General features: G+C 39.8%; 15 non-coding genes across 15 annotated transcripts; all 15 read left to right on the forward strand.

Annotated features, from left to right (window-relative positions):
- Positions 1-1,408: 1,408 nt before the first annotated feature.
- On the forward strand, positions 1,409-1,480 carry TRNAP-UGG (transfer RNA proline (anticodon UGG)). Its single transcript has one exon. It is a non-coding gene; the product is annotated as a tRNA-Pro (tRNA).
- Positions 1,481-1,780: 300 nt separating this feature from the next.
- On the forward strand, positions 1,781-1,853 carry TRNAV-CAC (transfer RNA valine (anticodon CAC)). Its single transcript has one exon. It is a non-coding gene; the product is annotated as a tRNA-Val (tRNA).
- Positions 1,854-3,988: 2,135 nt separating this feature from the next.
- Positions 3,989-4,060, forward strand: TRNAP-UGG (transfer RNA proline (anticodon UGG)). Its single transcript has one exon. It is a non-coding gene; the product is annotated as a tRNA-Pro (tRNA).
- Positions 4,061-4,360: 300 nt separating this feature from the next.
- TRNAV-CAC (transfer RNA valine (anticodon CAC)) lies at positions 4,361-4,433 on the forward strand. Its single transcript has one exon. It is a non-coding gene; the product is annotated as a tRNA-Val (tRNA).
- A 2,108-nt stretch (positions 4,434-6,541) lies between these two features.
- On the forward strand, positions 6,542-6,613 carry TRNAP-UGG (transfer RNA proline (anticodon UGG)). The gene has a single exon. It is a non-coding gene; the product is annotated as a tRNA-Pro (tRNA).
- A 2,525-nt stretch (positions 6,614-9,138) lies between these two features.
- On the forward strand, positions 9,139-9,210 carry TRNAP-UGG (transfer RNA proline (anticodon UGG)). The gene has a single exon. It is a non-coding gene; the product is annotated as a tRNA-Pro (tRNA).
- Positions 9,211-9,510: 300 nt separating this feature from the next.
- On the forward strand, positions 9,511-9,583 carry TRNAV-CAC (transfer RNA valine (anticodon CAC)). The gene has a single exon. It is a non-coding gene; the product is annotated as a tRNA-Val (tRNA).
- Positions 9,584-11,746: 2,163 nt separating this feature from the next.
- On the forward strand, positions 11,747-11,818 carry TRNAP-UGG (transfer RNA proline (anticodon UGG)). Its single transcript has one exon. It is a non-coding gene; the product is annotated as a tRNA-Pro (tRNA).
- Positions 11,819-12,118: 300 nt separating this feature from the next.
- On the forward strand, positions 12,119-12,191 carry TRNAV-CAC (transfer RNA valine (anticodon CAC)). The gene has a single exon. It is a non-coding gene; the product is annotated as a tRNA-Val (tRNA).
- A 2,204-nt stretch (positions 12,192-14,395) lies between these two features.
- Positions 14,396-14,467, forward strand: TRNAP-UGG (transfer RNA proline (anticodon UGG)). Its single transcript has one exon. It is a non-coding gene; the product is annotated as a tRNA-Pro (tRNA).
- A 2,532-nt stretch (positions 14,468-16,999) lies between these two features.
- On the forward strand, positions 17,000-17,071 carry TRNAP-UGG (transfer RNA proline (anticodon UGG)). The gene has a single exon. It is a non-coding gene; the product is annotated as a tRNA-Pro (tRNA).
- A 300-nt stretch (positions 17,072-17,371) lies between these two features.
- Positions 17,372-17,444, forward strand: TRNAV-CAC (transfer RNA valine (anticodon CAC)). Its single transcript has one exon. It is a non-coding gene; the product is annotated as a tRNA-Val (tRNA).
- A 2,175-nt stretch (positions 17,445-19,619) lies between these two features.
- Positions 19,620-19,691, forward strand: TRNAP-UGG (transfer RNA proline (anticodon UGG)). Its single transcript has one exon. It is a non-coding gene; the product is annotated as a tRNA-Pro (tRNA).
- A 300-nt stretch (positions 19,692-19,991) lies between these two features.
- On the forward strand, positions 19,992-20,064 carry TRNAV-CAC (transfer RNA valine (anticodon CAC)). The gene has a single exon. It is a non-coding gene; the product is annotated as a tRNA-Val (tRNA).
- A 2,153-nt stretch (positions 20,065-22,217) lies between these two features.
- On the forward strand, positions 22,218-22,289 carry TRNAP-UGG (transfer RNA proline (anticodon UGG)). Its single transcript has one exon. It is a non-coding gene; the product is annotated as a tRNA-Pro (tRNA).
- The last annotated feature ends 212 nt before the right edge of the window (positions 22,290-22,501 follow it).

The raw sequence follows: 22,501 nt of genomic DNA on the forward strand, positions 1-22,501 counted from the left end.
AATGACTTCATTTGCAGTCACTTGAAAAGTAGGGATTCTCAAATAAATGGTAAGAGGTTGGAACAAATCTAAAGGAATGCATGGCATATCTATATGTATGTGTACGCAGGTATCCATATATAAAGATAGATAGATAGATAGATAGATAGATAGATAGATAGATAGATAGATAGATAGATAGATAGATAGATAGATAGATAGATAGATAGATAGATAGATAGATAGATAGATAGATAGATAGATAGATAGATAGATAGATAGATAGATAGATAGATAGATAGATAGATAGATATTGGGAGAGAGAGAGCGTTACTATAAACTGAGACTTTATTTTCCATCAAGCTGTCTTTCCTTTCCTTCAGGAGCAGAATGTTCTGATCATCAGCGCTCCAGAATCTAGTGCTTGGTTGGCAAGCATCACACATTGTGATGTGTTAGCTAAGAGTTCCATGTCGTTCAGACTCATATATTCCTCTGTAGTTGTACCTTGGTGATTCAACAAAATGTGGCATCATAAGCAGCATTCTACTGCCATAGACTGGGCGGAAAAAACATTTAGAATTTCACTGAAAAAGAAAAAAAGCATACTTAGGCAGAGCTTTCTGGACAGTAAGGACATTAGAGTAAGTGATGAATAAGCACTGCTTTTGTTAATTTACATAGGCAGAACAGAGACTGCTGGGAAAAGCCTGAAATTAAAGGCACAGAAAATGCCTGCTTCTGGATAGAACACTAAGAAGGGTTGAAAGTTTTTTCTCTGACCCTGGCCACTCTTACAAGCAATCCTATGATAGTCAGAAGGACCCACCCTGAAAAGGAAGGGACAGCCATTTGGACCCTTTCCACCTTTTCTATATCTCGCCTGATCGCAACCTGATCGAGCGCTGATTGAGCGGATTAGCACATGTACTTCTCATTTTGGGAAGGTATTGCTTAGCTTGCTACCAGCAGCTCAGTTATGTTATGATGTTAGAGGCTTGCAAGGAATGCTTTAGTCCTGCATTAGGCCGTTTTTATTGCTACTTGCATTCAAGGGAAAGATAATTAGCCAGAATCTGTGGCCCAGTTATTCACCTTGGCATTCCGATTTGCACAAAGGGAATAAGCATTTGAGAGAAAATGCAACATGTGTTTCTTATGTTGCTATGAACAGCTTTTTATTCTTTCTCTTTAGGGTCTAGCCAATGCAGAAATAGATAAATAAGTGCTGACTTTCTGTAAGACGTGTCCAATGCTGGGACAAAATAAAAGGGGACACTTATAAATGATAGTGATATCATTTGAGAAAGGGTAAGTTGACACTGAATTTCATGTATATTCACAGACCAAGCATGAAAAAGTCCCCAGCATGATCTTCATTGCGTGCTTAGAGCTGGTATTAGCTTTTCAGAGGTGCGGGCCTTTCGAAGGCTCGTTGGTCTAGGGGTATGATTCTCGCTTTGGGTGCGAGAGGTCCCGGGTTCAAATCCCGGACGAGCCCTTTCATTGGTGCTTTTTTAAAGTAGTATTGCAGTATGCATTTCAAAGCCAATATCAATTTTCTCTTTGCAGTAGTGGATGAATATTTGCTAGAGTCTCATGCTTTTAACCTTGCCCTGCCTGAGCAACTAGGAAACATTTCTCTTTAAGCATTTTGCAAAAATGCTGAACTTGCATGGCATATACAAGCGTTCAGCTAGGGCTGTCTGGGAAGGTTGCATGAAAGAAATCTAAAACCAGAGGCCCTTGGAATAGCCTGTTTTGAGAAATTTCATCACAGAAGAATCAACTGTAGCCATCTGTTTCTGTAGTGTAGTGGTTATCACGTTCGCCTCACACGCGAAAGGTCCCCGGTTCGAAACCGGGCAGAAAAAGTTGTTATATTGTCTTGGCTGCAATGTTGAGAGGTGCCGTTTTGCCATGAAATTGTCCAGGCCCTGAAGATGGTTTCATGCAGACTCGTTCCAAGAAAGTGAATTCTCCTAAAAACACTAAAGTAATTGGCATGTGGATGTATCTGTTGATTCACAGACCTCGCTTTGAAAAGAGCCCTGCATTCTGTTCATTGCTCACCTAGAACACGCATTAACTTTGGGAATTGTTGGCACCAACAGGCATCTTAGTTTAGTGGAGTGTTTCTGGTGTTTAAGTGCTGAAGCCCTGGGCTCAATTCCTCGGTGACCCTTCTCAAGGTGATGATACAAATGCATCGTCACCTTTACGTTTAATGTCAGAATTGTTTATTTCTATTTGGTGGTGTATGAATGCTTGCAATAGTATGTTGATTTTTTCTAGCCTTGAATGAATAAAAGCAAATCACTCCTCTTTATGTATTTTTCTAATACATTGATATTTGCATCTCCTTTCCTAGCCTGCATTTTTCATTATCTTACAGGCTGTATATAATAAGTATCAATTCAGGGGCCCTTCTTCTACTCAATACACAACTGTTCTATCCCGGCATTGATAAGCAATCTACATCTGCTTCTGTTGTGTATTGGTTATCATGTTTACCTGACGTGTGAAAGCCCCATGTTTGACAGTGCGCGTTAACAAAGAGACCAATGATTTTTATTAAAAGTTGTCATGTGTTTTTGTTACCTTGCACCGGCCAAAAAGTGCCGGAAATGACTTCATTTGCAGTCACTTGAAAAGTAGGGATTCTCAAATAAATGGTAAGAGGTTGGAACAAATCTAAAGGAATGCATGGCATATCTATATGTATGTGTACGCAGGTATCCATATATAAAGATAGATAGATAGATAGATAGATAGATAGATAGATAGATAGATAGATAGATAGATAGATAGATAGATAGATAGATAGATAGATAGATAGATAGATAGATAGATAGATAGATAGATAGATAGATAGATAGATAGATAGATAGATATTGGGAGAGAGAGAGCGTTACTATAAACTGAGACTTTATTTTCCATCAAGCTGTCTTTCCTTTCCTTCAGGAGCAGAATGTTCTGATCATCAGCGCTCCAGAATCTAGTGCTTGGTTGGCAAGCATCACACATTGTGATGTGTTAGCTAAGAGTTCCATGTCGTTCAGACTCATATATTCCTCTGTAGTTGTACCTTGGTGATTCAACAAAATGTGGCATCATAAGCAGCATTCTACTGCCATAGACTGGGCGGAAAAAACATTTAGAATTTCACTGAAAAAGAAAAAAAGCATACTTAGGCAGAGCTTTCTGGACAGTAAGGACATTAGAGTAAGTGATGAATAAGCACTGCTTTTGTTAATTTACATAGGCAGAACAGAGACTGCTGGGAAAAGCCTGAAATTAAAGGCCCAGAAAATGCCTGCTTCTGGATAGAACACTAAGAAGGGTTGAAAGTTTTTTCTCTGACCCTGGCCACTCTTACAAGCAATCCTATGATAGTCAGAAGGACCCACACTAAAAAGGAAGGGACAGCCATTTGGACCCTTTCCACCTTTTCTATATCTCGCCTGATCGAGCCTGATCGAGCGCTGATTGAGCGGATTAGCACATGTACTTCTCATTTTGGGAAGGTATTGCTTAGCTTGCTACCAGCAGCTCAGTTATGTTATGATGTTAGAGGCTTGCAAGGAATGCTTTAGTCCTGCATTAGGCCGTTTTTATTGCTACTTGCATTCAAGGGAAAGATAATTAGCCAGAATCTGTGGCCCAGTTATTCATCTTGGCATTCCGATTTGCACAAAGGGAATAAGCATTTGAGAGAAAATGCAACATGTGTTTCTTATGTTGCTATGAACAGCTTTTTATCCTTTCTCTTTAGGGTCTAGCCAATGCAGAAATAGATAAATAAGTGCTGACTTTCTGTAAGACGTGTCCAATGCTGGGACAAAATAAAAGGGGACACTTATAAATGATAGTGATATCATTTGAGAAAGGGTAAGTTGACACTGAATTTCATGTATATTCACAGACCAAGCATGAAAAAGTCCCCAGCATGATCTTCATTGCGTGCTTAGAGCTGGTATTAGCTTTTCAGAGGTGCGGGCCTTTCGAAGGCTCGTTGGTCTAGGGGTATGATTCTCGCTTTGGGTGCGAGAGGTCCCGGGTTCAAATCCCGGACGAGCCCTTTCATTGGTGCTTTTTTAAAGTAGTATTGCAGTATGCATTTCAAAGCCAATATCAATTTTCTCTTTGCAGTAGTGGATGAATATTTGCTAGAGTCTCATGTTTTTAACCTTGCCCTGCCTGAGCAAATAGGAAACATTTCTCTTTAAGCATTTTGCAAAAATGCTGAACTTGCATGGCATATACAAGCGTTCAGCTAGGGCTGTCTGGGAAGGTTGCATGAAAGAAATCTAAAACCAGAGGCCCTTGGAATAGCCTGTTTTGAGAAGTTTCATCACAGAAGAATCAACTGTAGACATCTGTTTCTGTAGTGTAGTGGTTATCACGTTTGCCTCACACGCGAAAGGTCCCCGGTTCGAAACCGGGCAGAAACAGTTGTTATATTGTCTTGGCTGCAATGTTGAGAGGTGCCGTTTTGCCATGAAATTGTCCAGGCCCTGAAGATGGTTTCATGCAGACTCGTTCCAAGAAAGTGAATTCTCTTAAAAACACTAAAGTAATTGGCATGTGGATGTATCTGTTGATTCACAGACCTCGCTTTGAAAAGAGCCCTGCATTCTGTTCATTGCTCACCTAGAACACGCATTAACTTTGGGAATTGTTGGCACCAACAGGCATCTTAGTTTAGTGGAGTGTTTCTGGTGTTTAAGTGCAGAAGCCCTGGGCTCAATTCCTCGGTGACCCTTCTCAAGGTGATGATACAAATGCATCGTCACCTTTACGTTTAATGTCAGAATTGTTTATTTCTATTTGGTGGTGTATGAATGCTTGCAATAGTATGTTGATTTTTTCTAGCCTTGAATGAATAAAAGCAAATCACTCCTCTTTATGTATTTTTCTAATACATTGATATTTGCATCTCCTTTCCTAGCCTGCATTTTTCATTATCTTACAGGCTGTATATAATAAGTATCAATTCAGGGGCCCTTCTTCTACTCAATTCACAACTGTTCTATCCCGGCATTGATAAGCAATCTACATCTGCTTCTGTTGTGTATTGGTTATCATGTTTACCTGACGTGTGAAAGCCCCATGTTTGACAGTGCGCGTTAACAAAGAGACCAATGATTTTTATTAAAAGTTGTCATGTGTTTTTGTTACCTTGCACCGGCCAAAAAGTGCCGGAAATGACTTCATTTGCAGTCACTTGAAAAGTAGGGATTCTCAAATAAATGGTAAGAGGTTGGAACAAATCTAAAGGAATGCATGGCATATCTATATGTATGTGTACGCAGGTATCCATATATAAAGATAGATAGATAGATAGATAGATAGATAGATAGATAGATAGATAGATAGATAGATAGATAGATAGATAGATAGATAGATAGATAGATAGATAGATAGATAGATAGATAGATAGATATTGGGAGAGAGAGAGCGTTACTATAAACTGAGACTTTATTTTCCATCAAGCTGTCTTTCCTTTCCTTCAGGAGCAGAATGTTCTGATCATCAGCGCTCCAGAATCTAGTGCTTGGTTGGCAAGCATCACACATTGTGATGTGTTAGCTAAGAGTTCCATGTCGTTCAGACTCATATATTCCTCTGTAGTTGTACCTTGGTGATTCAACAAAATGTGGCATCATAAGCAGCATTCTACTGCCATAGACTGGGCAGTAAAAACATTTAGAATTTCACTGAAAAAGAAAAAAAGCATACTTAGGCAGAGCTTTCTGGACAGTAAGGACATTAGAGTAAGTGATGAATAAGCACTGCTTTTGTTAATTTACATAGGCAGAACAGAGACTGCTGGGAAAAGCCTGAAATTAAAGGCACAGAAAATGCCTGCTTCTGGATAGAACACTAAGAAGGGTTGAAAGTTTTTTCTCTGACCCTGGCCACTCTTACAAGCAATCCTATGATAGTCAGAAGGACCCACCCTGAAAAGGAAGGGACAGCCATTTGGACCCTTTCCACCTTTTCTATATCTCGCCTGATCGCAACCTGATCGAGCGCTGATTGAGCGGATTAGCACATGTACTTCTCATTTTGGGAAGGTATTGCTTAGCTTGCTACCAGCAGCTCAGTTATGTTATGATGTTAGAGGCTTGCAAGGAATGCTTTAGTCCTGCATTAGGCCGTTTTTATTGCTACTTGCATTCAAGGGAAAGATAATTAGCCAGAATCTGTGGCCCAGTTATTCACCTTGGCATTCCGATTTGCACAAAGGGAATAAGCATTTGAGAGAAAATGCAACATGTGTTTCTTATGTTGCTATGAACAGCTTTTTATTCTTTCTCTTTAGGGTCTAGCCAATGCAGAAATAGATAAATAAGTGCTGACTTTCTGTAAGACGTGTCCAATGCTGGGACAAAATAAAAGGGGACACTTATAAATGATAGTGATATCATTTGAGAAAGGGTAAGTTGACACTGAATTTCATGTATATTCACAGACCAAGCATGAAAAAGTCCCCAGCATGATCTTCATTGCGTGCTTAGAGCTGGTATTAGCTTTTCAGAGGTGCGGGCCTTTCGAAGGCTCGTTGGTCTAGGGGTATGATTCTCGCTTTGGGTGCGAGAGGTCCCGGGTTCAAATCCCGGACGAGCCCTTTCATTGGTGCTTTTTTAAAGTAGTATTGCAGTATGCATTTCAAAGCCAATATCAATTTTCTCTTTGCAGTAGTGGATGAATATTTGCTAGAGTCTCAGGCTTTTAACCTTGCCCTGCCTGAGCAACTAGGAAACATTTCTCTTTAAGCATTTTGCAAAAATGCTGAACTTGCATGGCATATACAAGCGTTCAGCTAGGGCTGTCTGGGAAGGTTGCATGAAAGAAATCTAAAACCAGAGGCCCTTGGAATAGCCTGTTTTGAGAAATTTCATCACAGAAGAATCAACTGTAGACATCTGTTTCTGTAGTGTAGTGGTTATCACGTTCGCCTCACACGCGAAAGGTTCCCGGTTCGAAACCGGGCAGAAAAAGTTGTTATATTGTCTTGGCTGCAATGTTGAGAGGTGCCGTTTTGCCATGAAATTGTCCAGGCCCTGAAGATGGTTTCATGCAGACTCGTTCCAAGAAAGTGAATTCTCCTAAAAACACTAAAGTAATTGGCATGTGGATGTATCTGTTGATTCACAGACCTCGCTTTGAAAAGAGCCCTGCATTCTGTTCATTGCTCACCTAGAACACGCATTAACTTTGGGAATTGTTGGCACCAACAGGCATCTTAGTTTAGTGGAGTGTTTCTGGTGTTTAAGTGCAGAAGCCCTGGGCTCAATTCCTCGGTGACCCTTCTCAAGGTGATGATACAAATGCATCGTCACCTTTACGTTTAATGTCAGAATTGTTTATTTCTATTTGGTGGTGTATGAATGCTTGCAATAGTATGTTGATTTTTTCTAGCCTTGAATGAATAAAAGCAAATCACTCCTCTTTATGTATTTTTCTAATACATTGATATTTGCATCTCCTTTCCTAGCCTGCATTTTTCATTATCTTACAGGCTGTATATAATAAGTATCAATTCAGGGGCCCTTCTTCTACTCAATTCACAACTGTTCTATCCCGGCATTGATAAGCAATCTACATCTGCTTCTGTTGTGTATTGGTTATCATGTTTACCTGACGTGTGAAAGCCCCATGTTTGACAGTGCGCGTTAACAAAGAGACCAATGATTTTTATTAAAAGTTGTCATGTGTTTTTGTTACCTTGCACCGGCCAAAAAGTGCCGGAAATGACTTCATTTGCAGTCACTTGAAAAGTAGGGATTCTCAAATAAATGGTAAGAGGTTGGAACAAATCTAAAGGAATGCATGGCATATCTATATGTATGTGTACGCAGGTATCCATATATAAAGATAGATAGATAGATAGATAGATAGATAGATAGATAGATAGATAGATAGATAGATAGATAGATAGATAGATAGATAGATAGATAGATAGATAGATAGATAGATAGATAGATAGATAGATAGATAGATAGATAGATAGATAGATAGATAGATAGATAGATATTGGGAGAGAGAGAGCGTTACTATAAACTGAGACTTTATTTTCCATCAAGCTGTCTTTCCTTTCCTTCAGGAGCAGAATGTTCTGATCATCAGCGCTCCAGAATCTAGTGCTTGGTTGGCAAGCATCACACATTGTGATGTGTTAGCTAAGAGTTCCATGTCGTTCAGACTCATATATTCCTCTGTAGTTGTACCTTGGTGATTCAACAAAATGTGGCATCATAAGCAGCATTCTACTGCCATAGACTGGGCGGAAAAAACATTTAGAATTTCACTGAAAAAGAAAAAAAGCATACTTAGGCAGAGCTTTCTGGACAGTAAGGACATTAGAGTAAGTGATGAATAAGCACTGCTTTTGTTAATTTACATAGGCAGAACAGAGACTGCTGGGAAAAGCCTGAAATTAAAGGCACAGAAAATGCCTGCTTCTGGATAGAACACTAAGAAGGGTTGAAAGTTTTTTCTCTGACCCTGGCCACTCTTACAAGCAATCCTATGATAGTCAGAAGGACCCACCCTGAAAAGGAAGGGACAGCCATTTGGACCCTTTCCACCTTTTCTATATCTCGCCTGATCGCAACCTGATCGAGCGCTGATTGAGCGGATTAGCACATGTACTTCTCATTTTGGGAAGGTATTGCTTAGCTTGCTACCAGCAGCTCAGTTATGTTATGATGTTAGAGGCTTGCAAGGAATGCTTTAGTCCTGCATTAGGCCGTTTTTATTGCTACTTGCATTCAAGGGAAAGATAATTAGCCAGAATCTGTGGCCCAGTTATTCACCTTGGCATTCCGATTTGCACAAAGGGAATAAGCATTTGAGAGAAAATGCAACATGTGTTTCTTATGTTGCTATGAACAGCTTTTTATTCTTTCTCTTTAGGGTCTAGCCAATGCAGAAATAGATAAATAAGTGCTGACTTTCTGTAAGACGTGTCCAATGCTGGGACAAAATAAAAGGGGACACTTATAAATGATAGTGATATCATTTGAGAAAGGGTAAGTTGACACTGAATTTCATGTATATTCACAGACCAAGCATGAAAAAGTCCCCAGCATGATCTTCATTGCGTGCTTAGAGCTGGTATTAGCTTTTCAGAGGTGCGGGCCTTTCGAAGGCTCGTTGGTCTAGGGGTATGATTCTCGCTTTGGGTGCGAGAGGTCCCGGGTTCAAATCCCGGACGAGCCCTTTCATTGGTGCTTTTTTAAAGTAGTATTGCAGTATGCATTTCAAAGCCAATATCAATTTTCTCTTTGCAGTAGTGGATGAATATTTGCTAGAGTCTCATGCTTTTAACCTTGCCCTGCCTGAGCAACTAGGAAACATTTCTCTTTAAGCATTTTGCAAAAATGCTGAACTTGCATGGCATATACAAGCGTTCAGCTAGGGCTGTCTGGGAAGGTTGCATGAAAGAAATCTAAAACCAGAGGCCCTTGGAATAGCCTGTTTTGAGAAATTTCATCACAGAAGAATCAACTGTAGACATCTGTTTCTGTAGTGTAGTGGTTATCACGTTCGCCTCACACGCGAAAGGTCCCCGGTTCGAAACCGGGCAGAAAAAGTTGTTATATTGTCTTGGCTGCAATGTTGAGAGGTGCCGTTTTGCCATGAAATTGTCCAGGCCCTGAAGATGGTTTCATGCAGACTCGTTCCAAGAAAGTGAATTCTCCTAAAAACACTAAAGTAATTGGCATGTGGATGTATCTGTTGATTCACAGACCTCGCTTTGAAAAGAGCCCTGCATTCTGTTCATTGCTCACCTAGAACACGCATTAACTTTGGGAATTGTTGGCACCAACAGGCATCTTAGTTTAGTGGAGTGTTTCTGGTGTTTAAGTGCTGAAGCCCTGGGCTCAATTCCTCGGTGACCCTTCTCAAGGTGATGATACAAATGCATCGTCACCTTTACGTTTAATGTCAGAATTGTTTATTTCTATTTGGTGGTGTATGAATGCTTGCAATAGTATGTTGATTTTTTCTAGCCTTGAATGAATAAAAGCAAATCACTCCTCTTTATGTATTTTTCTAATACATTGATATTTGCATCTCCTTTCCTAGCCTGCATTTTTCATTATCTTACAGGCTGTATATAATAAGTATCAATTCAGGGGCCCTTCTTCTACTCAATTCACAACTGTTCTATCCCGGCATTGATAAGCAATCTACATCTGCTTCTGTTGTGTATTGGTTATCATGTTTACCTGACGTGTGAAAGCCCCATGTTTGACAGTGCGCGTTAACAAAGAGACCAATGATTTTTATTAAAAGTTGTCATGTGTTTTTGTTACCTTGCACCGGCCAAAAAGTGCCGGAAATGACTTCATTTGCAGTCACTTGAAAAGTAGGGATTCTCAAATAAATGGTAAGAGGTTGGAACAAATCTAAAGGAATGCATGGCATATCTATATGTATGTGTACGCAGGTATCCATATATAAAGATAGATAGATAGATAGATAGATAGATAGATAGATAGATAGATAGATAGATAGATAGATAGATAGATAGATAGATAGATAGATAGATAGATAGATAGATAGATAGATAGATAGATAGATAGATAGATAGATAGATAGATAGATAGATAGATAGATAGATAGATAGATAGATATTGGGAGAGAGAGAGCGTTACTATAAACTGAGACTTTATTTTCCATCAAGCTGTCTTTCCTTTCCTTCAGGAGCAGAATGTTCTGATCATCAGCGCTCCAGAATCTAGTGCTTGGTTGGCAAGCATCACACATTGTGATGTGTTAGCTAAGAGTTCCATGTCGTTCAGACTCATATATTCCTCTGTAGTTGTACCTTGGTGATTCAACAAAATGTGGCATCATAAGCAGCATTCTACTGCCATAGACTGGGCGGAAAAAACATTTAGAATTTCACTGAAAAAGAAAAAAAGCATACTTAGGCAGAGCTTTCTGGACAGTAAGGACATTAGAGTAAGTGATGAATAAGCACTGCTTTTGTTAATTTACATAGGCAGAACAGAGACTGCTGGGAAAAGCCTGAAATTAAAGGCCCAGAAAATGCCTGCTTCTGGATAGAACACTACGAAGGGTTGAAAGTTTTTTCTCTGACCCTGGCCACTCTTACAAGCAATCCTATGATAGTCAGAAGGACCCACACTAAAAAGGAAGGGACAGCCATTTGGACCCTTTCCACCTTTTCTATATCTCGCCTGATCGAGCCTGATCGAGCGCTGATTGAGCGGATTAGCACATGTACTTCTCATTTTGGGAAGGTATTGCTTAGCTTGCTACCAGCAGCTCAGTTATGTTATGATGTTAGAGGCTTGCAAGGAATGCTTTAGTCCTGCATTAGGCCGTTTTTATTGCTACTTGCATTCAAGGGAAAGATAATTAGCCAGAATCTGTGGCCCAGTTATTCATCTTGGCATTCCGATTTGCACAAAGGGAATAAGCATTTGAGAGAAAATGCAACATGTGTTTCTTATGTTGCTATGAACAGCTTTTTATCCTTTCTCTTTAGGGTCTAGCCAATGCAGAAATAGATAAATAAGTGCTGACTTTCTGTAAGACGTGTCCAATGCTGGGACAAAATAAAAGGGGACACTTATAAATGATAGTGATATCATTTGAGAAAGGGTAAGTTGACACTGAATTTCATGTATATTCACAGACCAAGCATGAAAAAGTCCCCAGCATGATCTTCATTGCGTGCTTAGAGCTGGTATTAGCTTTTCAGAGGTACGGGCCTTTCGAAGGCTCGTTGGTCTAGGGGTATGATTCTCGCTTTGGGTGCGAGAGGTCCCGGGTTCAAATCCCGGACGAGCCCTTTCATTGGTGCTTTTTTAAAGTAGTATTGCAGTATGCATTTCAAAGCCAATATCAATTTTCTCTTTGCAGTAGTGGATGAATATTTGCTAGAGTCTCATGCTTTTAACCTTGCCCTGCCTGAGCAAATAGGAAACATTTCTCTTTAAGCATTTTGCAAAAATGCTGAACTTGCATGGCATATACAAGCGTTCAGCTAGGGCTGTCTGGGAAGGTTGCATGAAAGAAATCTAAAACCAGAGGCCCTTGGAATAGCCTGTTTTGAGAAGTTTCATCACAGAAGAATCAACTGTAGACATCTGTTTCTGTAGTGTAGTGGTTATCACGTTTGCCTCACACGCGAAAGGTCCCCGGTTCGAAACCGGGCAGAAACAGTTGATATATTGTCTTGGCTGCAATGTTGAGAGGTGCCGTTTTGCCATGAAATTGTCCAGGCCCTGAAGATGGTTTCATGCAGACTCGTTCCAAGAAAGTGAATTCTCTTAAAAACACTAAAGTAATTGGCATGTGGATGTATCTGTTGATTCACAGACCTCGCTTTGAAAAGAGCCCTAGACCTCGCTTTGAAAAGAGCCCTGCATTCTGTTCATTGCTCACCTAGAACACGCATTAACTTTGGGAATTGTTGGCACCAACAGGCATCTTAGTTTAGTGGAGTGTTTCTGGTGTTTAAGTGCAGAAGCCCTGGGCTCAATTCCTCGGTGACCCTTCTCAAGGTGATGATACAAATGCATCGTCACCTTTACGTTTAATGTCAGAATTGTTTATTTCTATTTGGTGGTGTATGAATGCTTGCAATAGTATGTTGATTTTTTCTAGCCTTGAATGAATAAAAGCAAATCACTCCTCTTTATGTATTTTTCTAATACATTGATATTTGCATCTCCTTTCCTAGCCTGCATTTTTCATTATCTTACAGGCTGTATATAATAAGTATCAATTCAGGGGCCCTTCTTCTACTCAATTCACAACTGTTCTATCCCGGCATTGATAAGCAATCTACATCTGCTTCTGTTGTGTATTGGTTATCATGTTTACCTGACGTGTGAAAGCCCCATGTTTGACAGTGCGCGTTAACAAAGAGACCAATGATTTTTATTAAAAGTTGTCATGTGTTTTTGTTACCTTGCACCGGCCAAAAAGTGCCGGAAATGACTTCATTTGCAGTCACTTGAAAAGTAGGGATTCTCAAATAAATGGTAAGAGGTTGGAACAAATCTAAAGGAATGCATGGCATATCTATATGTATGTGTACGCAGGTATCCATATATAAAGATAGATAGATAGATAGATAGATAGATAGATAGATAGATAGATAGATAGATAGATAGATAGATAGATAGATAGATAGATAGATAGATAGATAGATAGATAGATAGATAGATAGATAGATAGATAGATAGATAGATAGATAGATAGATAGATAGATAGATAGATAGATAGATAGATAGATAGATAGATATTGGGAGAGAGAGAGCGTTACTATAAACTGAGACTTTATTTTCCATCAAGCTGTCTTTCCTTTCCTTCAGGAGCAGAATGTTCTGATCATCAGCGCTCCAGAATCTAGTGCTTGGTTGGCAAGCATCACACATTGTGATGTGTTAGCTAAGAGTTCCATGTCGTTCAGACTCATATATTCCTCTGTAGTTGTACCTTGGTGATTCAACAAAATGTGGCATCATAAGCAGCATTCTACTGCCATAGACTGGGCAGTAAAAACATTTAGAATTTCACTGAAAAAGAAAAAAAGCATACTTAGGCAGAGCTTTCTGGACAGTAAGGACATTAGAGTAAGTGATGAATAAGCACTGCTTTTGTTAATTTACATAGGCAGAACAGAGACTGCTGGGAAAAGCCTGAAATTAAAGGCACAGAAAATGCCTGCTTCTGGATAGAACACTAAGAAGGGTTGAAAGTTTTTTCTCTGACCCTGGCCACTCTTACAAGCAATCCTATGATAGTCAGAAGGACCCACCCTGAAAAGGAAGGGACAGCCATTTGGACCCTTTCCACCTTTTCTATATCTCGCCTGATCGCAACCTGATCGAGCGCTGATTGAGCGGATTAGCACATGTACTTCTCATTTTGGGAAGGTATTGCTTAGCTTGCTACCAGCAGCTCAGTTATGTTATGATGTTAGAGGCTTGCAAGGAATGCTTTAGTCCTGCATTAGGCCGTTTTTATTGCTACTTGCATTCAAGGGAAAGATAATTAGCCAGAATCTGTGGCCCAGTTATTCACCTTGGCATTCCGATTTGCACAAAGGGAATAAGCATTTGAGAGAAAATGCAACATGTGTTTCTTATGTTGCTATGAACAGCTTTTTATTCTTTCTCTTTAGGGTCTAGCCAATGCAGAAATAGATAAATAAGTGCTGACTTTCTGTAAGACGTGTCCAATGCTGGGACAAAATAAAAGGGGACACTTATAAATGATAGTGATATCATTTGAGAAAGGGTAAGTTGACACTGAATTTCATGTATATTCACAGACCAAGCATGAAAAAGTCCCCAGCATGATCTTCATTGCGTGCTTAGAGCTGGTATTAGCTTTTCAGAGGTGCGGGCCTTTCGAAGGCTCGTTGGTCTAGGGGTATGATTCTCGCTTTGGGTGCGAGAGGTCCCGGGTTCAAATCCCGGACGAGCCCTTTCATTGGTGCTTTTTTAAAGTAGTATTGCAGTATGCATTTCAAAGCCAATATCAATTTTCTCTTTGCAGTAGTGGATGAATATTTGCTAGAGTCTCATGCTTTTAACCTTGCCCTGCCTGAGCAACTAGGAAACATTTCTCTTTAAGCATTTTGCAAAAATGCTGAACTTGCATGGCATATACAAGCGTTCAGCTAGGGCTGTCTGGGAAGGTTGCATGAAAGAAATCTAAAACCAGAGGCCCTTGGAATAGCCTGTTTTGAGAAATTTCATCACAGAAGAATCAACTGTAGACATCTGTTTCTGTAGTGTAGTGGTTATCACGTTCGCCTCACACGCGAAAGGTTCCCGGTTCGAAACCGCGCAGAAAAAGTTGTTATATTGTCTTGGCTGCAATGTTGAGAGGTGCCGTTTTGCCATGAAATTGTCCAGGCCCTGAAGATGGTTTCATGCAGACTCGTTCCAAGAAAGTGAATTCTCCTAAAAACACTAAAGTAATTGGCATGTGGATGTATCTGTTGATTCACAGACCTCGCTTTGAAAAGAGCCCTGCATTCTGTTCATTGCTCACCTAGAACACGCATTAACTTTGGGAATTGTTGGCACCAACAGGCATCTTAGTTTAGTGGAGTGTTTCTGGTGTTTAAGTGCAGAAGCCCTGGGCTCAATTCCTCGGTGACCCTTCTCAAGGTGATGATACAAATGCATCGTCACCTTTACGTTTAATGTCAGAATTGTTTATTTCTATTTGGTGGTGTATGAATGCTTGCAATAGTATGTTGATTTTTTCTAGCCTTGAATGAATAAAAGCAAATCACTCCTCTTTATGTATTTTTCTAATACATTGATATTTGCATCTCCTTTCCTAGCCTGCATTTTTCATTATCTTACAGGCTGTATATAATAAGTATCAATTCAGGGGCCCTTCTTCTACTCAATTCACAACTGTTCTATCCCGGCATTGATAAGCAATCTACATCTGCTTCTGTTGTGTATTGGTTATCATGTTTACCTGACGTGTGAAAGCCCCATGTTTGACAGTGCGCGTTAACAAAGAGACCAATGATTTTTATTAAAAGTTGTCATGTGTTTTTGTTACCTTGCACCGGCCAAAAAGTGCCGGAAATGACTTCATTTGCAGTCACTTGAAAAGTAGGGATTCTCAAATAAATGGTAAGAGGTTGGAACAAATCTAAAGGAATGCATGGCATATCTATATGTATGTGTACGCAGGTATCCATATATAAGATAGATAGATAGATAGATAGATAGATAGATAGATAGATAGATAGATAGATAGATAGATAGATAGATAGATAGATAGATAGATAGATAGATAGATAGATAGATAGATAGATAGATAGATAGATAGATAGATAGATAGATAGATAGATAGATAGATAGATAGATAGATATTGGGAGAGAGAGAGCGTTACTATAAACTGAGACTTTATTTTCCATCAAGCTGTCTTTCCTTTCCTTCAGGAGCAGAATGTTCTGATCATCAGCGCTCCAGAATCTAGTGCTTGGTTGGCAAGCATCACACATTGTGATGTGTTAGCTAAGAGTTCCATGTCGTTCAGACTCATATATTCCTCTGTAGTTGTACCTTGGTGATTCAACAAAATGTGGCATCATAAGCAGCATTCTACTGCCATAGACTGGGCGGAAAAAACATTTAGAATTTCACTGAAAAAGAAAAAAAGCATACTTAGGCAGAGCTTTCTGGACAGTAAGGACATTAGAGTAAGTGATGAATAAGCACTGCTTTTGTTAATTTACATAGGCAGAACAGAGACTGCTGGGAAAAGCCTGAAATTAAAGGCACAGAAAATGCCTGCTTCTGGATAGAACACTAAGAAGGGTTGAAAGTTTTTTCTCTGACCCTGGCCACTCTTACAAGCAATCCTATGATAGTCAGAAGGACCCACCCTGAAAAGGAAGGGACAGCCATTTGGACCCTTTCCACCTTTTCTATATCTCGCCTGATCGCAACCTGATCGAGCGCTGATTGAGCGGATTAGCACATGTACTTCTCATTTTGGGAAGGTATTGCTTAGCTTGCTACCAGCAGCTCAGTTATGTTATGATGTTAGAGGCTTGCAAGGAATGCTTTAGTCCTGCATTAGGCCGTTTTTATTGCTACTTGCATTCAAGGGAAAGATAATTAGCCAGAATCTGTGGCCCAGTTATTCACCTTGGCATTCCGATTTGCACAAAGGGAATAAGCATTTGAGAGAAAATGCAACATGTGTTTCTTATGTTGCTATGAACAGCTTTTTATTCTTTCTCTTTAGGGTCTAGCCAATGCAGAAATAGATAAATAAGTGCTGACTTTCTGTAAGACGTGTCCAATGCTGGGACAAAATAAAAGGGGACACTTATAAATGATAGTGATATCATTTGAGAAAGGGTAAGTTGACACTGAATTTCATGTATATTCACAGACCAAGCATGAAAAAGTCCCCAGCATGATCTTCATTGCGTGCTTAGAGCTGGTATTAGCTTTTCAGAGGTGCGGGCCTTTCGAAGGCTCGTTGGTCTAGGGGTATGATTCTCGCTTTGGGTGCGAGAGGTCCCGGGTTCAAATCCCGGACGAGCCCTTTCATTGGTGCTTTTTTAAAGTAGTATTGCAGTATGCATTTCAAAGCCAATATCAATTTTCTCTTTGCAGTAGTGGATGAATATTTGCTAGAGTCTCATGCTTTTAACCTTGCCCTGCCTGAGCAACTAGGAAACATTTCTCTTTAAGCATTTTGCAAAAATGCTGAACTTGCATGGCATATACAAGCGTTCAGCTAGGGCTGTCTGGGAAGGTTGCATGAAAGAAATCTAAAACCAGAGGCCCTTGGAATAGCCTGTTTTGAGAAATTTCATCACAGAAGAATCAACTGTAGCCATCTGTTTCTGTAGTGTAGTGGTTATCACGTTCGCCTCACACGCGAAAGGTCCCCGGTTCGAAACCGGGCAGAAAAAGTTGTTATATCTTCTTGGCTGCAATGTTGAGAGGTGCCGTTTTGCCATGAAATTGTCCAGGCCCTGAAGATGGTTTCATGCAGACTCGTTCCAAGAAAGTGAATTCTCCTAAAAACACTAAAGTAATTGGCATGTGGATGTATCTGTTGATTCACAGACCTCGCTTTGAAAAGAGCCCTGCATTCTGTTCATTGCTCACCTAGAACACGCATTAACTTTGGGAATTGTTGGCACCAACAGGCATCTTAGTTTAGTGGAGTGTTTCTGGTGTTTAAGTGCTGAAGCCCTGGGCTCAATTCCTCGGTGACCCTTCTCAAGGTGATGATACAAATGCATCGTCACCTTTACGTTTAATGTCAGAATTGTTTATTTCTATTTGGTGGTGTATGAATGCTTGCAATAGTATGTTGATTTTTTCTAGCCTTGAATGAATAAAAGCAAATCACTCCTCTTTATGTATTTTTCTAATACATTGATATTTGCATCTCCTTTCCTAGCCTGCATTTTTCATTATCTTACAGGCTGTATATAATAAGTATCAATTCAGGGGCCCTTCTTCTACTCAATACACAACTGTTCTATCCCGGCATTGATAAGCAATCTACATCTGCTTCTGTTGTGTATTGGTTATCATGTTTACCTGACGTGTGAAAGCCCCATGTTTGACAGTGCGCGTTAACAAAGAGACCAATGATTTTTATTAAAAGTTGTCATGTGTTTTTGTTACCTTGCACCGGCCAAAAAGTGCCGGAAATGACTTCATTTGCAGTCACTTGAAAAGTAGGGATTCTCAAATAAATGGTAAGAGGTTGGAACAAATCTAAAGGAATGCATGGCATATCTATATGTATGTGTACGCAGGTATCCATATATAAAGATAGATAGATAGATAGATAGATAGATAGATAGATAGATAGATAGATAGATAGATAGATAGATAGATAGATAGATAGATAGATAGATAGATAGATAGATAGATAGATAGATAGATAGATAGATAGATAGATAGATAGATAGATAGATAGATAGATAGATAGATAGATAGATAGATAGATAGATATTGGGAGAGAGAGAGCGTTACTATAAACTGAGACTTTATTTTCCATCAAGCTGTCTTTCCTTTCCTTCAGGAGCAGAATGTTCTGATCATCAGCGCTCCAGAATCTAGTGCTTGGTTGGCAAGCATCACACATTGTGATGTGTTAGCTAAGAGTTCCATGTCGTTCAGACTCATATATTCCTCTGTAGTTGTACCTTGGTGATTCAACAAAATGTGGCATCATAAGCAGCATTCTACTGCCATAGACTGGGCGGAAAAAACATTTAGAATTTCACTGAAAAAGAAAAAAAGCATACTTAGGCAGAGCTTTCTGGACAGTAAGGACATTAGAGTAAGTGATGAATAAGCACTGCTTTTGTTAATTTACATAGGCAGAACAGAGACTGCTGGGAAAAGCCTGAAATTAAAGGCCCAGAAAATGCCTGCTTCTGGATAGAACACTAAGAAGGGTTGAAAGTTTTTTCTCTGACCCTGGCCACTCTTACAAGCAATCCTATGATAGTCAGAAGGACCCACACTAAAAAGGAAGGGACAGCCATTTGGACCCTTTCCACCTTTTCTATATCTCGCCTGATCGAGCCTGATCGAGCGCTGATTGAGCGGATTAGCACATGTACTTCTCATTTTGGGAAGGTATTGCTTAGCTTGCTACCAGCAGCTCAGTTATGTTATGATGTTAGAGGCTTGCAAGGAATGCTTTAGTCCTGCATTAGGCCGTTTTTATTGCTACTTGCATTCAAGGGAAAGATAATTAGCCAGAATCTGTGGCCCAGTTATTCATCTTGGCATTCCGATTTGCACAAAGGGAATAAGCATTTGAGAGAAAATGCAACATGTGTTTCTTATGTTGCTATGAACAGCTTTTTATCCTTTCTCTTTAGGGTCTAGCCAATGCAGAAATAGATAAATAAGTGCTGACTTTCTGTAAGACGTGTCCAATGCTGGGACAAAATAAAAGGGGACACTTATAAATGATAGTGATATCATTTGAGAAAGGGTAAGTTGACACTGAATTTCATGTATATTCACAGACCAAGCATGAAAAAGTCCCCAGCATGATCTTCATTGCGTGCTTAGAGCTGGTATTAGCTTTTCAGAGGTGCGGGCCTTTCGAAGGCTCGTTGGTCTAGGGGTATGATTCTCGCTTTGGGTGCGAGAGGTCCCGGGTTCAAATCCCGGACGAGCCCTTTCATTGGTGCTTTTTTAAAGTAGTATTGCAGTATGCATTTCAAAGCCAATATCAATTTTCTCTTTGCAGTAGTGGATGAATATTTGCTAGAGTCTCATGTTTTTAACCTTGCCCTGCCTGAGCAAATAGGAAACATTTCTCTTTAAGCATTTTGCAAAAATGCTGAACTTGCATGGCATATACAAGCGTTCAGCTAGGGCTGTCTGGGAAGGTTGCATGAAAGAAATCTAAAACCAGAGGCCCTTGGAATAGCCTGTTTTGAGAAGTTTCATCACAGAAGAATCAACTGTAGACATCTGTTTCTGTAGTGTAGTGGTTATCACGTTTGCCTCACACGCGAAAGGTCCCCGGTTCGAAACCGGGCAGAAACAGTTGTTATATTGTCTTGGCTGCAATGTTGAGAGGTGCCGTTTTGCCATGAAATTGTCCAGGCCCTGAAGATGGTTTCATGCAGACTCGTTCCAAGAAAGTGAATTCTCTTAAAAACACTAAAGTAATTGGCATGTGGATGTATCTGTTGATTCACAGACCTCGCTTTGAAAAGAGCCCTGCATTCTGTTCATTGCTCACCTAGAACACGCATTAACTTTGGGAATTGTTGGCACCAACAGGCATCTTAGTTTAGTGGAGTGTTTCTGGTGTTTAAGTGCAGAAGCCCTGGGCTCAATTCCTCGGTGACCCTTCTCAAGGTGATGATACAAATGCATCGTCACCTTTACGTTTAATGTCAGAATTGTTTATTTCTATTTGGTGGTGTATGAATGCTTGCAATAGTATGTTGATTTTTTCTAGCCTTGAATGAATAAAAGCAAATCACTCCTCTTTATGTATTTTTCTAATACATTGATATTTGCATCTCCTTTCCTAGCCTGCATTTTTCATTATCTTACAGGCTGTATATAATAAGTATCAATTCAGGGGCCCTTCTTCTACTCAATTCACAACTGTTCTATCCCGGCATTGATAAGCAATCTACATCTGCTTCTGTTGTGTATTGGTTATCATGTTTACCTGACGTGTGAAAGCCCCATGTTTGACAGTGCGCGTTAACAAAGAGACCAATGATTTTTATTAAAAGTTGTCATGTGTTTTTGTTACCTTGCACCGGCCAAAAAGTGCCGGAAATGACTTCATTTGCAGTCACTTGAAAAGTAGGGATTCTCAAATAAATGGTAAGAGGTTGGAACAAATCTAAAGGAATGCATGGCATATCTATATGTATGTGTACGCAGGTATCCATATATAAAGATAGATAGATAGATAGATAGATAGATAGATAGATAGATAGATAGATAGATAGATAGATAGATAGATAGATAGATAGATAGATAGATAGATAGATAGATAGATAGATAGATAGATAGATAGATAGATAGATAGATAGATAGATAGATAGATAGATAGATAGATAGATAGATAGATAGATAGATAGATAGATATTGGGAGAGAGAGAGCGTTACTATAAACTGAGACTTTATTTTCCATCAAGCTGTCTTTCCTTTCCTTCAGGAGCAGAATGTTCTGATCATCAGCGCTCCAGAATCTAGTGCTTGGTTGGCAAGCATCACACATTGTGATGTGTTAGCTAAGAGTTCCATGTCGTTCAGACTCATATATTCCTCTGTAGTCATAAGCAGCATTCTACTGCCATAGACTGGGCAGTAAAAACATTTAGAATTTCACTGAAAAAGAAAAAAAGCATACTTAGGCAGAGCTTTCTGGACAGTAAGGACATTAGAGTAAGTGATGAATAAGCACTGCTTTTGTTAATTTACATAGGCAGAACAGAGACTGCTGGGAAAAGCCTGAAATTAAAGGCACAGAAAATGCCTGCTTCTGGATAGAACACTAAGAAGGGTTGAAAGTTTTTTCTCTGACCCTGGCCACTCTTACAAGCAATCCTATGATAGTCAGAAGGACCCACCCTGAAAAGGAAGGGACAGCCATTTGGACCCTTTCCACCTTTTCTATATCTCGCCTGATCGCAACCTGATCGAGCGCTGATTGAGCGGATTAGCACATGTACTTCTCATTTTGGGAAGGTATTGCTTAGCTTGCTACCAGCAGCTCAGTTATGTTATGATGTTAGAGGCTTGCAAGGAATGCTTTAGTCCTGCATTAGGCCGTTTTTATTGCTACTTGCATTCAAGGGAAAGATAATTAGCCAGAATCTGTGGCCCAGTTATTCACCTTGGCATTCCGATTTGCACAAAGGGAATAAGCATTTGAGAGAAAATGCAACATGTGTTTCTTATGTTGCTATGAACAGCTTTTTATTCTTTCTCTTTAGGGTCTAGCCAATGCAGAAATAGATAAATAAGTGCTGACTTTCTGTAAGACGTGTCCAATGCTGGGACAAAATAAAAGGGGACACTTATAAATGATAGTGATATCATTTGAGAAAGGGTAAGTTGACACTGAATTTCATGTATATTCACAGACCAAGCATGAAAAAGTCCCCAGCATGATCTTCATTGCGTGCTTAGAGCTGGTATTAGCTTTTCAGAGGTGCGGGCCTTTCGAAGGCTCGTTGGTCTAGGGGTATGATTCTCGCTTTGGGTGCGAGAGGTCCCGGGTTCAAATCCCGGACGAGCCCTTTCATTGGTGCTTTTTTAAAGTAGTATTGCAGTATGCATTTCAAAGCCAATATCAATTTTCTCTTTGCAGTAGTGGATGAATATTTGCTAGAGTCTCATGCTTTTAACCTTGCCCTGCCTGAGCAACTAGGAAACATTTCTCTTTAAGCATTTTGCAAAAATGCTGAACTTGCATGGCATATACAAGCGTTCAGCTAGGGCTGTCTGGGAA

This window comes from Lissotriton vulgaris, unplaced genomic scaffold (genome assembly GCF_964263255.1).
Source record: "Lissotriton vulgaris unplaced genomic scaffold, aLisVul1.2 SCAFFOLD_595, whole genome shotgun sequence".
NCBI classification, from domain to species: domain Eukaryota; kingdom Metazoa; phylum Chordata; class Amphibia; order Caudata; family Salamandridae; genus Lissotriton; species Lissotriton vulgaris.